Genomic DNA, 14690 nt, shown 5'->3' on the forward strand with positions numbered 1-14690 from the left:
GCACTGGTGTAAGTGGTCTTCACTGGAATGAAATGAGCTACTTTCGTCAAACGATCGACTACAACCCATATTGAGTCATAGCCTGAACGAGTCCTGGGCAATCCCGTGATAAAATCCATGCCTAGTTTATCCCACTTCCATTAGGGTATCGGCAATGGCTGTAGCAATCCTGTTGGCTTCTGATGTTCTGCCTTCACTCTCTGACATACATCACAAACTGCTACATACTCCGCAATATCCTTCTTCATTCCGGTCCACCAGAAAGTATCCTTCAAATCCAAATACATCTTGGTATTTCCTGGGTGAATCGAATACGGTGAATCATGGGCCTCTAGCAAGATCAACTTCCTGATCTCCGGATCATTGGGCACATAAACGCGGTCCTCAAACCATAAGGTATCGTGCTCATCCTCACGAAATCCCTTGGCTTTTCCTTTGCTCGTCCTTTCCTTTATATCGTTAATTTCCTTGTCTGTCTTCTAAGCTTCTCTGATCTTTTCCATCAAAGTAGACTGAATCTCCAATGTTGCTAAATAGCCTCTTGGAACTATCTCCAAACATAGCTCGCGAAGATCCTCGGCTAATACTTTCGGTAACTCTCCGGTCATGAGTGTGTTGACATGGCTCTTGCGGCTCAACGCATCTGCTACTACGTTAGCCTTCCCTGGGTGATAATGCAATCTCATATCATAATCCTTAATGAGCTCCAACCATCTCCTCTGCCTGAGATTCAACTCCTTCTGCGTGAAAATGTACTTCAAACTCTTGTGATCCGTGTACACCTCACAATGGTTTCCGATGAGAAAATGTCTCCATGTCTTCAACGCATGCACTACGGCTGCTAATTCCAAATCATGTGTGGCATAATTCTTCTCATGGGGTTTAAGTTGTCGTGTAGCATATGAAACAACTCTTCCTTCCTGCATAAGCACTGCTCCAAGTCCTCGACGTGAAGCGTCACAATAAACTTCATAATCCTTGCGTTGGTCTGGCAGAATCAACACTGGTGATGTAACCAAACGTTTCTTCAACTCTTGGAAACTAGCTTCACATTCCTCAGTCCAATTGAATTTGGTGTCTTTCTTCAATAGCTCAGTCATGGGTTTTGCAATCTTTGAGAAATTCTCAATGAACCTTCGGTAGTATCCTGCAAGTCCAAGAAAACTCCGGATCTCTCCAACTGACGTGGGTGATTTCCAACTTGTTACTGTGTCAACTTTGGCGGGGTCTACTGCTATTCCTTCTCCGGATATAACATGTCCGAGGAATCCAACTTCCTTCAGCCAAAACTCACACTTGCTGAATTTGGTGTATAACTGATGTTCTCTGAGTTTCTCAAGTACCAAACGCAAATGCTCCTTATGCTCCTCTTCATTCTTTGAGTAGACCAAAATATCATCAATGAACACCACGCCGAACTTATCCAAAAACTCCATAAACACTTTGTTCATTAGGTTCATGAAATAGGCAGGTGCGTTAGTCAGACCAAATGACATAACGGTATACTCATACAGCCCATACCTGGTGGTAAAAGCCATCTTAGGTATATCCTGCTCTCGAATCTTCAACTGATGGTATCCTGATCGTAGATCGATCTTGGAAAATACCTTAGCTCCTTGTAAGCGGTCAAACAAATCATTGATCATCGGCAGTGGGTACTTGTTCTTGATGGTCACTTCGTTCAATCCTCGATAATCAACAACCATCATCAACGATCCATCTTTCTTCTCCACTAGAAGTACTGGTGATCCCCAAGGTGACGAACTTGGGCAAATATAGCCTTTATCTAGTAACTCCTTAATCTGCTTCTTAATTTCCTCCAAATCTTTTGCGGGCATCCTGTACGGTCTCTTAGATATTGGTCCTGTGCCTGGCAAAAGTTCAATCAGAAACTCAATGTCTCTATCCGGTGGCATGCTTGGCAACTCTTCTGGAAATACATCCGGGTAATCCTTCACCACTGGTACTTCCTCCTGTACAACTCCTGATAAGGAATTCACCTGAGTCCTCTTCGGCATATGCCGGGATACATACTTAATCCTTCTTCCTTCTGGGGTGGTAAGCGAAATCGTCTTACTGGCGCAATCGATGTTTCCTCCGTACATCGATAGCCAATCCATACCCAAAATTACATCCAAACCTTGCGACTCCAAGATTATCAAGTCTGAGGGGAAAACATGCCTACCTATGGCCAATGGCATCTGAAAACATCCTTGGCTTGCCATATACTCTGCTCCTGGTGAACTTACTAACATAGGTGTTTTAAGAACCTTGGTGGGCAGTTTATACTTATCCACAAATCCCCTTGATATGTATGAATGCGATGCACCAGTATCGAAAAGAACGAGTGCAGTAAATGACTTAACCAAAAACTTACCTATTACTGCATCAGGTTGTGCTTCAACCTCCTCCACGTAAACGTGGTTCACATGTCCTTTGTTGAAAGGGTTCGGCTTCTTCCCAGAGCTTCCATTTCCATTACCATTCTGGGCTTCAGGACATTCATTGGCATAATGTCCAGTCTTCTGGCACTTAAAGCAAGTGACTTGGCTCAGGTCTCTCTTAGCTGGGGTTGAAGGGTTGGTACGGTTCTGTCCGTTGCTTCCTCCGTTCCCATTACCATTCTTGGAGCCATTATGGTTGTGCGAACTACCTCCTCCATGTGTATGCTGAAACTGTCCTCCCGATTTCGGGGTAAAACGTGGCTTCTGCTGAGCTCCAGAATTATACTTCCCTTGTCCATACTTCCTCTTACGGTTTTCAATCTGCTGTTGCTTCCCTTCAATCATGAGAGCTCTATCTACCAACTCCTGGTAGTTGTTGAAGGTTGCTACCATCAACTGCATGCTCAGCTCATCATTCAGTCCTTCCAGAAACTTCTCCTGCTTGGCTGCATCTGTAGCAACGTCATCTGGAGCATAACGTGCTAACTTACTAAAATCCTCCACATACTGGCCTACGGTACGTCCTCCTTGGCGTAGGTTGCGAAATTCACACGTCTTCATAGCCATAGCTCCTGCTGAAACATGGGCAGTACGGAAAGCTTGCTGAAACTGGTCCCATGTGACGATGTCAATAGGGTGTGTGACTGTGTAATTCTCCCACCATGATGCTGCGGGTCCATCAAGTTGATGTGCGGCAAAACGCACTCTCTCCGCATCTGTGCATCCTGCAGTGGTCAACTCCCTTCCAACCTTGCGGAGCCAATCATCTGCAACAATTGGCTCGGTGCTGCTGGAAAACACCGGTGGATTTAGCCTCAAGAAACAGGCTAAGTGATCAACAGGTGATGGTGGTGGGTTGTTGTTCTTGTTGCCTTGGTTCTGTACTAACACTTGCATCAGGGCATTCTGCTGCTGAATTAATTGAGTGATCTCCGGTGGGAAAACAAATCCGGTGTCGCGTCTCGGAGGCATCTGATAGGTTTAGAAAAGATGAGAATTTAGAATAGAATGAAGTCTAGAGAGAAAACACTACCCATATGCTCATGAGACAAACACAATCAATATCATTCAATCAAATCAAACAAGGCATACAATCGATCTAACTAGCGTTACAAAAGTGCTCGGACTATACTATATACATGGGGGAATACTACTACTGATATGGTGGTCTTCTTGAAATTTTGCTCAGTCGAAGACTCCATGATATCTGCTCCAGCTTCATCAACAAAGTCATCTTCACTTGGTTCCGAGTCGGTATCGTCGATGATGATGTAGTTATCCGGGCAAGCGCATTCATCATCTTCTCCTTTTGATGCTGGATTTCCCACGAATACTCCAATCTTCTTCTCCAGGTCGTCATTCTTCCCTACTAGTGCGACGATTTCCTCCATATAATCCTCGCGTGTAGCCTTGAGTTCTTCCTCCAACTCCTTGATATTGGTCAATGCCTTCTTCAGATCTATCATGTCTGAGCACATCTTGTTCTCCTGGCGACGAATGTGCTGGTTTTGCTCCTGGATGAAAGCTGCAAATGATCCATCCTTCTTGGTGCTGATCATCTCCCATTGCTCGTCTCGATGTCCACAAATCTGATAAATAGTATCCTTAAGCTCCCTGTGGTAGACGTCTCCAATGCGTCCCATAGAGATGTGGGCTGCCATGCTCTTCCCTAAACTCTAGGTTGGTGCTTCAAAAGAAAATTTTATAGGCTCAGTGACTGGCGTAAACGTCCTTCCTGGAATTTGAACTTGAATCTTCCAGCGCTCCTCTTCTGGTAGTGTGGCGTTGTAGGTTCCGGTGAAGCTTGGTATTCCAATGTTCAGGTACTTAGTGACTTCCTTCAAGTGTCGTCCAAAAGGTGTATCTTCATCTGGTTGCATGAACTTGTTCCTTGCATTCGCCATTCCTAAAAGAGTAGAAAGTGGAGAGGAGTCAGAAATGAGAAGAGAGTAGTGTTCTAGGGTTTAAGCTTAGTGGTCGTGTCCTACAGTCAACGTGTGCTCTGATACCACCTTTGTAGCGATCAGACCTCAAACAGTCTGTGCTGCTATGCACCAGTGTCATCCCTGGATCAGTAATGCTGACACGCATAGTACAAATGGAGGATTTATAACAGAGTAGCAATCACACACTTATTTTGGAGAAGTCATATTTTCTCCTCTCATTTATTTTAATATGAAATATCTTTCGGAGAGAAAATAATTAAAACCAAAATCCTTGTTTTCCTTATTTCATAAAAATCAAATAGGAAAGTCAAGAAAATCCCCAACTCTCTCCGAGGGTCCTTGAGTTGCTTAGGATTTTTCGAGGATTTGCCAAAAATGCAATAAAATATGCTATGCAATGATGATCTAATGTATAACATTCCAAATTGAAAATTTGGGATGTTACACGTACTTTCACTAGTGCAACCTCTCAACAATGCTAATATAGTTGGATCATATGATTATCCCTGAAAGTGCAATAAAGAATCACTCCCGAGTTCCTATTAGCGGAGAACAAAAGATAGAAATTGTTTGTAGGGTACGAAATCACCTCAAAGCTATTCTTTCCGTTCGATCTATCCTAGAGTTCGTACTAAAATAACACAAAAGCTATTCTTTCCGATCAATCTAATCAAGAGTTCATACTAAAATAACACCAAATAAAATTCATATTCATAATACTCAATCCAACACAAAGAACTTCAAAGAGTGCCCCAGGATTTCTACCGGAGAAACTAAAGACAAGAACGTGCATCAACCCCTATGCATAGATTATCCCAATGTCACCTCGGGAATCCGCGAGTTGAGTGCCAAAACATATATCAAGTGAATCAATACGATACCCCATTGTCACCATGAATATTCAATTGCAAGACATATATCAAGTGTTCTCAAATCCATAAAATTATTCAATCCGATAACAACGAAATCTCAAAGGGAAAACTCAATTCATCACAACAAGATAGAGAGGGGAAAACACCATATGATCCGACTATATTAACAAAGCCCGTGATACATCAAGATCATGACATCTCAAGAACACAAGAGAGAGGGAGATTAAACACATAGCTACCGGTACAAACCCATAGCCCTGAGGGTGGACTACTCCCTCCTCATCGTGGTGGCCGCCGGGATGATGAAGATGGCCATCGAAGATGATTACCCCCTCCGGCAGGGTGCCGGAACGGGGTCTAGCTTGGTTTTCGGTGGCTACAGAGGCCTGCGGCGGCGAAACTTCTGATCTAGGTTAACCCCCGAAGGGTTTCGGAATATATGGGAATTTATAGTGCAAAGAGGGGGTGCGGGAGGCCACCGAGGTGGGCACAACCCAGCTGGGCGCGCCTAGGCCCCCAGGCGCGCCCTGGTGGGTTGTGCCCCCCTCGGGGCACCCCCCAGGTGCTTCTTTGGCCCACTGTTGGCTTTCTGGTCCATAAAAAATCTCCGTGAAGTTTCGTTGCATTTGGACTCTGTTTGGTATTGATTTCCTGCGATGTAAAAAACAAGCAAAATACAGCAACTGGCACTGGGTCAATAGGTTAGTCCCAAAAAATAATATAAAGTTGCTATAAAATGATTGTAAAACATCCAAGAGTGATAAAATAACAACATGAATACTTCATAAATTATAGATACTTTGGAGACGTATTAGCCGCCGCCGCAAGGCCTCCATTGTCAACATCTGCCGGTTTGCCCGTGCAGCTTACCCACCGATCTCCATACCTAGGCTGCCCTGAGTTTCTTAGATGACGCCTGCCAAACGCCCCCTTTCCCATAGATCCCCATCCCCATCCCCCACTCCAGAGCGTCATAGCCTAAGCCCGACTACGCTTCCCGCGGAGCACGAGGAGCGACTGGCCCAAAAGAGGTGTATCGCGGTCTCTTCACCCGACGTCGACGAGGAAGCTGACGACCATTATAGGCGGCAGGCACTCAAGCAGCGGGCTAGAGTATGCAAGCATGTCTCGGCCACCGGCTACGACATCGAGGTCATCGACAGCGACGGCCTGAGGCGGGCTATGTCATAGGTTAAGTGGCCCACCCCCAACCCTTCGGGTTCAACCGCCGTCGATCTCATCCATGGCCCCGCCGCTGATCTCCTCTGGCTCGCTGTCAACAATTTGCCGTACTACATCGCAATCGAGCCCCTTTTGTCATTCCTGAAGGACACGTTCTACGACGCTGGCTTGGGATCCACAGCTTCCAAGTCAGACCTCATCGACGGTGACCACGAGGAGGGCACCCTCTCCGGCACTTCCAAGGAGAAAGAGCCCATCTGCTCTTCCAAGGGGAAAGCGCCTGTCTGCAACATCAGGGAGGGCACCCTACAGCCGTGCTCTTCCAAGGGGAGGAGCCCATCTGCGACAACATGGAGCGCATCCAGGGTCCATGCTCTTCCCACGGGAACGAGCCCATCTGTGACAAGTGAGGAAACCTATGATTTGTTTTGTCGTGCCTCTTCACAGGGGGAAACCCATGATTTTTTTTGTCGAGTCCCTTTTGTAGTGTAGTGAGAATATGTCCAGTTTTAATTGCTATATCTGGTTGTTTGCAGTATGCCTTGTTTATTTCAGTTGTTCACAATGTGATGCTTATGTGCAATTATTTACTGTGCAGTACATTTCATCAATCTAGTTTTAAACATACCGATAGGAATGCATATATTTGCTTGCTAGAAAGCCTGTTATAGCTAGCATATGCCTCTTTTAAAGTTTTTTGATTGTTCGGTTGTTTGTAGTTAGCATATGTCCAGTTTCAAATGCTATCTTTGGTTGTTTGTAGTATGCCTTGTTTATTCCAGTTATTCACAATGTGATGTTCTATATGTGCAAGTATGAACTGTGCAGTTCAATTTCATCAGTACCAGTTTCAACGATACCACTATGAATGACTACAATTGGTTGTTGCATCTTGTAGTTAACATGCCTTTCCATTTTTATTTAACAATAACTAGTGTACTTAGACCGGCACAATACCAGTTTGAATGACTATGTTTACTTGTTGTTAAATGTTAGGCCTATTGCAGTTAACACACCTTTCCACTTGATTTGCTTTACTAGCCTGCTTAAACCTGCACACTAAAGCTATCTTTTGGAGATTATTTTGTCTGCCATGGAAAATTTTGGTTGATGTTTAGCCTGTTGTGCTTAACATGCTTCTCGATGTACCTACACAGGACAATTTTGGGAACGACTGTTGTTTTCCATCGAGGTTAGTTTTCTCCCATGGCTTATATATGCTCACTGTTCAGGATATCGGTAGCTGGTACCATATAGGCCGGGGGCTGATAAGGGACTAATCGGTGAATCGGACTTTTAACTGAATATATCTGCAACCCATTTATCGTTAGGTTAACTAGGGCCATATGTAATATATCTGAGACTACATAGCAACATGCACTGTACTTAATGTCTAAATATGCAATCCTAGGTGACATAGCAACAAGGGAGAGTGTTACATTAATGTTCTGATGATGTCTAGATATACGTAGAAGAGCAGCAGCAACAACAGCAACAACACAACCCTGTTTGGATACTCAACTTAGCTAGAGGTTAGAGTTAGTTTCTAGCTCATGACTAACCCTGAACTAACTCCATCCAAAGAGTTGTTTGGATGGCAGGGTGAGATTGACAATAAATGCACTAGGAGAACTAGCTCCAATTAGCACCTCTTGGGTTGGATAGATTTTTTTGGAGGGTTATAGATGCAACTAGCTCAAACTAGCCCTTGTGTTTAGATATACTTTAGGGCTATTTGAGCCCGAACTAGCTCAAACTAACTGTAACCCATGGATACAGCAGCAGTTAATCAGCCGATAATTTGTAAGAATGCAATAAAATCCTTCCGGCCCATAATATAAGATGTTAATTCATCTAATATGTGAGTATATTGGATGTTATAAGATATTATAAAAGAGTGTTGTACTACATCATTGTGCAATTGCTATTTAGCTTCTAATATTAACTTGGTGCTTTTAGGTACATATGTCATTGGTAAAGATCCACGCTTCGACCCTTTCTGCGTATGGGGCAATGAGATATCGATGAACCAGCATCAAGTGAGGAAGCTGATAAAGATTGTTAGTAAAATGGGTCCAAAGATGGCAATTAAACTATTTGTTTACACTTTATCCCAGACAACAGCGAACTATAGGATGGTAAGTAAGAACTCTGCAGCCTTCTTTTTACTGCCCATAACGAGTTGTGTTAGATGACAATGTCTGAATCTTTTTCCTTTGCAGTGGTTGCCAAAGCAGTTTACTCAAGATTACCTCTCAAACTACATGATTGGTGGGCATGCAAAGGTTAAAGTATTTCTACCAGAACACGATGATTATCTAGATGTTTTCATGAAGACCACGAGGGATGGGCGGTCGGCCATCACAAAGGGTTGGACTAGAGTCGTGCGTGCCTTCTGCATGGAGGAGGGCACAATATGGGCATTCCGCTTCACCTTGTTTAGCAACTAGAATGTATTTCGCCTCTTTCTTTACCGTCTTTAATAGTACAAGTATACAACTGTGGTTCATCATTCTTCATTTGGTTCTATGTAATTATTGAACATATATACCTATGAATCGAATAATGCATTGGTTGTTTGAACCTGATGGATATGAATAAAGTTATAGCATATATTCAAATTCAAATTCAAATGCGGTACAATTTGAAATAGCAGCAATTAAATTATGGTGAAATTACACTCTCCAGGTCGTTACGGCACACACGGTTGGTAAAACACAAACGTTTGTGATATACACCATAATCGGAGACGGTTCACAGAGAGGAAACGTGTGCAAGCATGCACACAATTGCCGTTTGCAAAGCGTGTGCGATGTCAGACAATATCACAAACGGTGCGGGCAAACTGAACATTTGTGTTAGTTGCCTTATCGTACACGATTCGCAACCATGAACTATTTCTGATGAAGTATGCATCATAAACGTTGCACCACAAAATAGCGTGTGCGATAGTTGTCGTGTACGACGATGTTACGACGGTCCGACGTTTCGTAATCCTATCCCACACTCGTACGATGATTAGCTAATCTTCTTAATTAGTTATCGCATACGGTTTGGGGAAAGCGAATGTGTGTGATTGTATGCTTATCATACACGTTCTATAATAGTGAACCGTTTGTGATGGGTCGCGCATCGTAAACGTAGCACCACAAAATACCGACTGCGATGGCAATGCGAGCACAAACGAGTAGGAGTACTGTATATGCATCTTGGCTCCCTATCCCCGACGGTTTCTGGGTCGTGTGGGAAGGACCCCTATCGCTGTCACTCACTAAGCGACGGTTCCAAATGTCGTCGCGGAAAGGGGTTAAAAACCGTTTGTATAGCACCGACGTGTACCAGTGATGTGTATGACTTAGGAGGATACCAATGCATCTCAGGTTTTGTAAAGTATCACGAAGCAAAGGGAACATCACATGATAACCAAAGGTTCACTCGAATGTCATTCATGTAATTGTAGGGATCGATATGGATGTCCACGGTTCCGCTATCGGTCATTGAGCGAAGGGGTTTCGTTCATGTCTATGTTTTACCGAACCTATGGGGTCACAAGCTTAAGGTAATCATGATCTTCTGAGTGTTAGTAGGACAAGAATATCGAGGTTTTATCTATGGAATTGTTTCATTGATATTGGGAATAGTTCTGAGAGGAACATAAAGCATTTCGGGGTCACCGGAAGGGTTTCTGAGTTTATCGCGTAATACCGGGTATGTTCGATAAATAATATATAGGTGAAAAATGTTTTCGGTAATGTTAAATTAATAATGAAAGGCTCTAGTAATTGTTAGGAGGCTTTTATATTTAATATAATATCCACGAGCCTTAAAAGGCCAAGTGGTGGAAGGAGAATTGGGCCACATAGGACCAATAGGGGAATGCGCCCCATTCCTTGGAGCGAGGCCAAATTGGAATAGGGGAGAGTTTCCCCTCCCCCTAGGCCGGCACACCAAGGAGGGAAACCCTACCTCCTTGTGTGGCGCCCCTCCCTCTCCCTCCAACCTATATATACTAGAGGATTTTGCACTATTTTATATACAAGTTTTGGAGCCTCCTCTAGTTCTCTAGTTCTAGTTCTAGTTGGTCCTATTGATCAATTAGAGCTTTACCTAGATCCTCTAATCCTTATAATTAGATGCCCATTGTGGTTCTAATCTCCTCCCTCTAATTCTCCAGCGACGCTAGCTTTGGACGGTGAAGCACTGCCGGATCGTGAAGACCGTACGCTTGCAACCAAGTAGAGAGGCCGTGCTTCTATTCTTCCGTTCGAGGGATCGTTTGTGGACGGTTCACGGGATCATTCATCTACGGCTCGAGGGACTCCAAGTATGATCTACACCGACTCGTCTACTCCCGCTGCACTCCGGAGTCGATAATGATGATCCAAACCGTTTATGCATCTTCATATTGTTCTTGGGTGATAGTAGGGCGATTTTTTGTTTTCTACTGCTTTTCCCAACAGTTCTTTGATGTAGGCTGAGCTACGACCCCATCCTTCTCAAATATCGCGAGCCGTTTTGGACGGCAAAAATATTTTGCAGCATATTATTATCCGAAGGATTGGGAACGGGGAGATGGCGAGCATTTGGCAGCAAAACTGGATCCCAAGGCCAGGTATGATGAAACCAATCGCATCATTGGTGGATCGCCCACCACTAGTAGTTTCGAAGCTGATTGACTATACTTCGACATCGTGGCGTGAACAATTGGTGAGGGAGGTTTTCCTACCAATTGATGTTGATGCTATCTAAAAGATCCCTTTGTGCACAAGAAGTATAGCTCACTTTTGGGCTTGGAATCAAGACCGCAAAGGCCGTTTCACGGTTCAATCGGTTTACAATCTCATTGTAAAAAGAAGTGGAGAAGAGAAGGTTGACTAGAGGAATGGTAAGAGAACTAAAACTTAGAAAGGGAGAGCAAAGTTTGGTCATCGCGTTAGAAGAAACATGTACCTTGAAAGCTGAATATCTTTACCTGGAGGCTTGCATGACACTCACTACCGACAGGGGATGTACTCCATCAACGTAACATGTCCTCTACCCGCATGTGTACCCTATGTGGCGCGACAGATAGCTGGCGGCATTCTTTGCTCAGTTGCAGCATGTCTCTTAGTATATGGGCTCTATTTAAGGAGGACATGGTCGAACATATGTGAGCGAACCAGAACACGGAGGCCAAAGGCTGCCTTTTTTCCATGAACGAGACGATGCAACAAGGGGATTACACCATGATGATTGTGACCTCATGAGCAATCTGGCTAGCCCGACAAAAAGTGATCCATATATATATATATATATATATATATTTATATATATATATATATATATATATATATATATATCGAACTCCATATGCAACACACTGTTTCATCAACTCCTTCATGTATGAGATCAAGGTTCTGTAGAAAACCGGTTGCTGGTCCGTCTTCTTCCCTTTCAGCACCGAGGCCAAGGCATTGTCTACCTCCGATTGCTGGCCAGGCTAAGATCAACGTGGATGCAGCGGTGGCCAGGGAAGGAGGCCGCGGGGCTGTAGCTGCAATATGCCGAGACCATGCAAGAGTATATTAGGGGGCTACGACTGTGGTTTTCAATCATTTGGATGACCCAACAATTATTGAAACTTTGGCGGTAAGGAAGGCGCTAGCACTGGCCGAGGATCCCTAGGATTGAAGTGGCATCGGATTGTAAGGTGGCAATTGAAGCAATCAAGGAAGGTAGTGCAACAATGTATGGAGCAATGATACATGAAATAGGCTGGTGTTTTCGATTCTTGGTATTTCTAGTTATGAGTATGATTTTTTGTCCAAAAGGACCCCCTGGCGAACAGAATTGCCAAAAAGGACCACTCGTCGAAAACATTGACAAAAAGGACCCCCTCGGCGTGGCAGCAGGCGCGTCAGGCGACACGTGTCACCTGCCGCCACGCCTGGAGGTGGCGGGCCCTGCCGCCACGCCTGCAGGCGGCCAGCCGGCTAAAACATGAATCATACAGTGCCCCGAGCTAGGACGGAACGGGCGAGGCCAGGTGGGCCCTGCCGCCACCGTGCGAGGTGGCCTCCGTTGCCGCTGTCGCTCGCAGGCCGACAAGCCGTGCTGCTCGTGGGCCCAGCCTTTGGGCCACGCCGCCACCGCAGCAGGCGGCATCCCTGTTGCTGCACACGCGACAACGACGCAGACGGCGCTGATTCCCATGCCGATGGCGCTGATTTTCACGGGCGGGAACTTGTCCATTTTTGATTGCTTGTGCCGACACTCAGCGGTGCTGGTTGGTTTTGCTTTAGTGGACGCGACCGCATCAGTCACTCACCTCTGCTTTTGCTTTAGAGGATGTGACCGCATCAATCAGTCAGCACTGTTTTGGATCACGCGTATTTCCCGCCTAAAATTTCGTCTGTCTGCGCCTATTTTCTCGCCATCATTTGTCGTTTGAGCCTATAAAAGGAGACACCGAGGCTCTCGTCATCCTCGTCCAGCCATCCTTGAAATCGCCAGTGCGCAAAGTGTGTAACACATTTTTTCAGTCGGTATGAGTCGGAAAAGGAAAATATCCACGCTGGACTCAGTAGATTCGTGTGGTAGTATTTTAGATTTCGCAATCGTTTGTATCTTAATTTCTGTAGTTTAATGTAGCTTTATTTCAGTAGTTAAACGTAGCTTTATTTCAATAGTACGATGTATCTTATTTTGAGTTGTACCGTGTCGTAATGAAAAAAAATATTATAGTTTTAGAATAAATTAGTGGCATTTTCTTTCCCTCCACTAATTATCGAACATTGTGCAACAACTACAAAATGAAATTAAGATAGAACATAATGTCGTACAATAAGAGAGTACAAACTAATAATGCAAGTACATCTGAATTAAACGGTAGAACTGGAATACAGCTTAAAAACTACATGAAGGCATCATGGTCATCCTCCGGCGATACAGAACTCTTGCCCTTCGAGGATGAAGAACTCTTACCCTTGGACGATGCAGAACTCTTGCCCTTCGAGGATGCAGTACTCTTGCCCTTGGACGATGCAGAACTCTTGCCCTTTGACGATGCAGAACCTGGAAGCGGCGGCATGAAGATATCATCTTCGTCCTCGCTGTCGTCAGTCCATAAAAATGGATGCTTTGCTGCAGTCCTTCTGAAAGTTTCACTCTTCGGCTCCACTACCTTCTTCCACCTTGCATGCAACCTAAGAAGTTCTTTACGTACCTCCTCATAGGTCCTTTCAGGCCACCCAGACCTACGTAATTCATGAGCCAACTCATTCATTATGGTGTCACTACCAGTGCATATGCAATAGGAAGAAGCTGATTATTTGCATCCGCTGCAATTGCCACCAATAGTGTGCCCTTGTACTTTCCAGTGAGAAAGGTACCATCAACTGATAATACCGGGCGACAGTGCATGAAGGCTTGTATAGTCTGGGCGAATGCCCAGAATAAAAAAATCCAGGATTAGCTCACCCGGGTTCATTGGGTTTGGACGTTCTCTCCGCCAAACTTGAGTCCCCCTATTAGCACTTGCTATCTGATGAAGCATTCTGGGGGCATAAAAATAGGCCTCCTCATAGGTTCCATACAAGTTCTTGAATACATTTTCCTTCACACGCCTAGCCTTGGTGTAGCTGACAGGGAAGCCAATTTGATCTTCTGCATCTTTTTGCAAAGCCCTAACACTAATGTTGAGACTTCCCTGCACAACCATTTCCATCGTCTATGCCACATATCTTGTTGTCACATTGCAGTGATTTGAAAGAGTCCCGGTTTGCTCACAACTATGCTCCACTATTTTTGTGATATGCCATGACTGACATACCCCAGGCTTCAGTCTAGCGAGAACTCTTCCGCGGCAACCTTTCGCGGTGTGGATGCATATGGCCTTCAACTCTGTTTTATCAGACTACTTCACTATATGCTGGCGGTGGATGGCGATTGCATAGCTACCCATTGCCTGGTAAGCAGACTTCTTGTCTGGGAAAACTTTCCCATCTCCAGGCTCCCCGCTCCTAGGCCAGAAACAGAGTGAAATTCATTGGTGATGCTCATATCCTGTAAAAATCCAGGTTGCAATGCCGCCGCGACCGCCCTCTGAGGAGGAACATCTTCTTCTTCGCTTGAGTCCAAAGACGCGGAAAAATGATCATCATCATCTAGCGCCTCCGGCAATCCCTCCACGTGTTCGCTCATGTCAACGGCCGCAGACCAATATCCTGTGTCATACACAGGCTGGACGCCCGTCGGTTCCGATGGGC

This window comes from Aegilops tauschii, chromosome 2 (assembly GCF_002575655.3).
Source record: "Aegilops tauschii subsp. strangulata cultivar AL8/78 chromosome 2, Aet v6.0, whole genome shotgun sequence".
In the NCBI taxonomy this organism is placed as follows: domain Eukaryota; kingdom Viridiplantae; phylum Streptophyta; class Magnoliopsida; order Poales; family Poaceae; genus Aegilops; species Aegilops tauschii.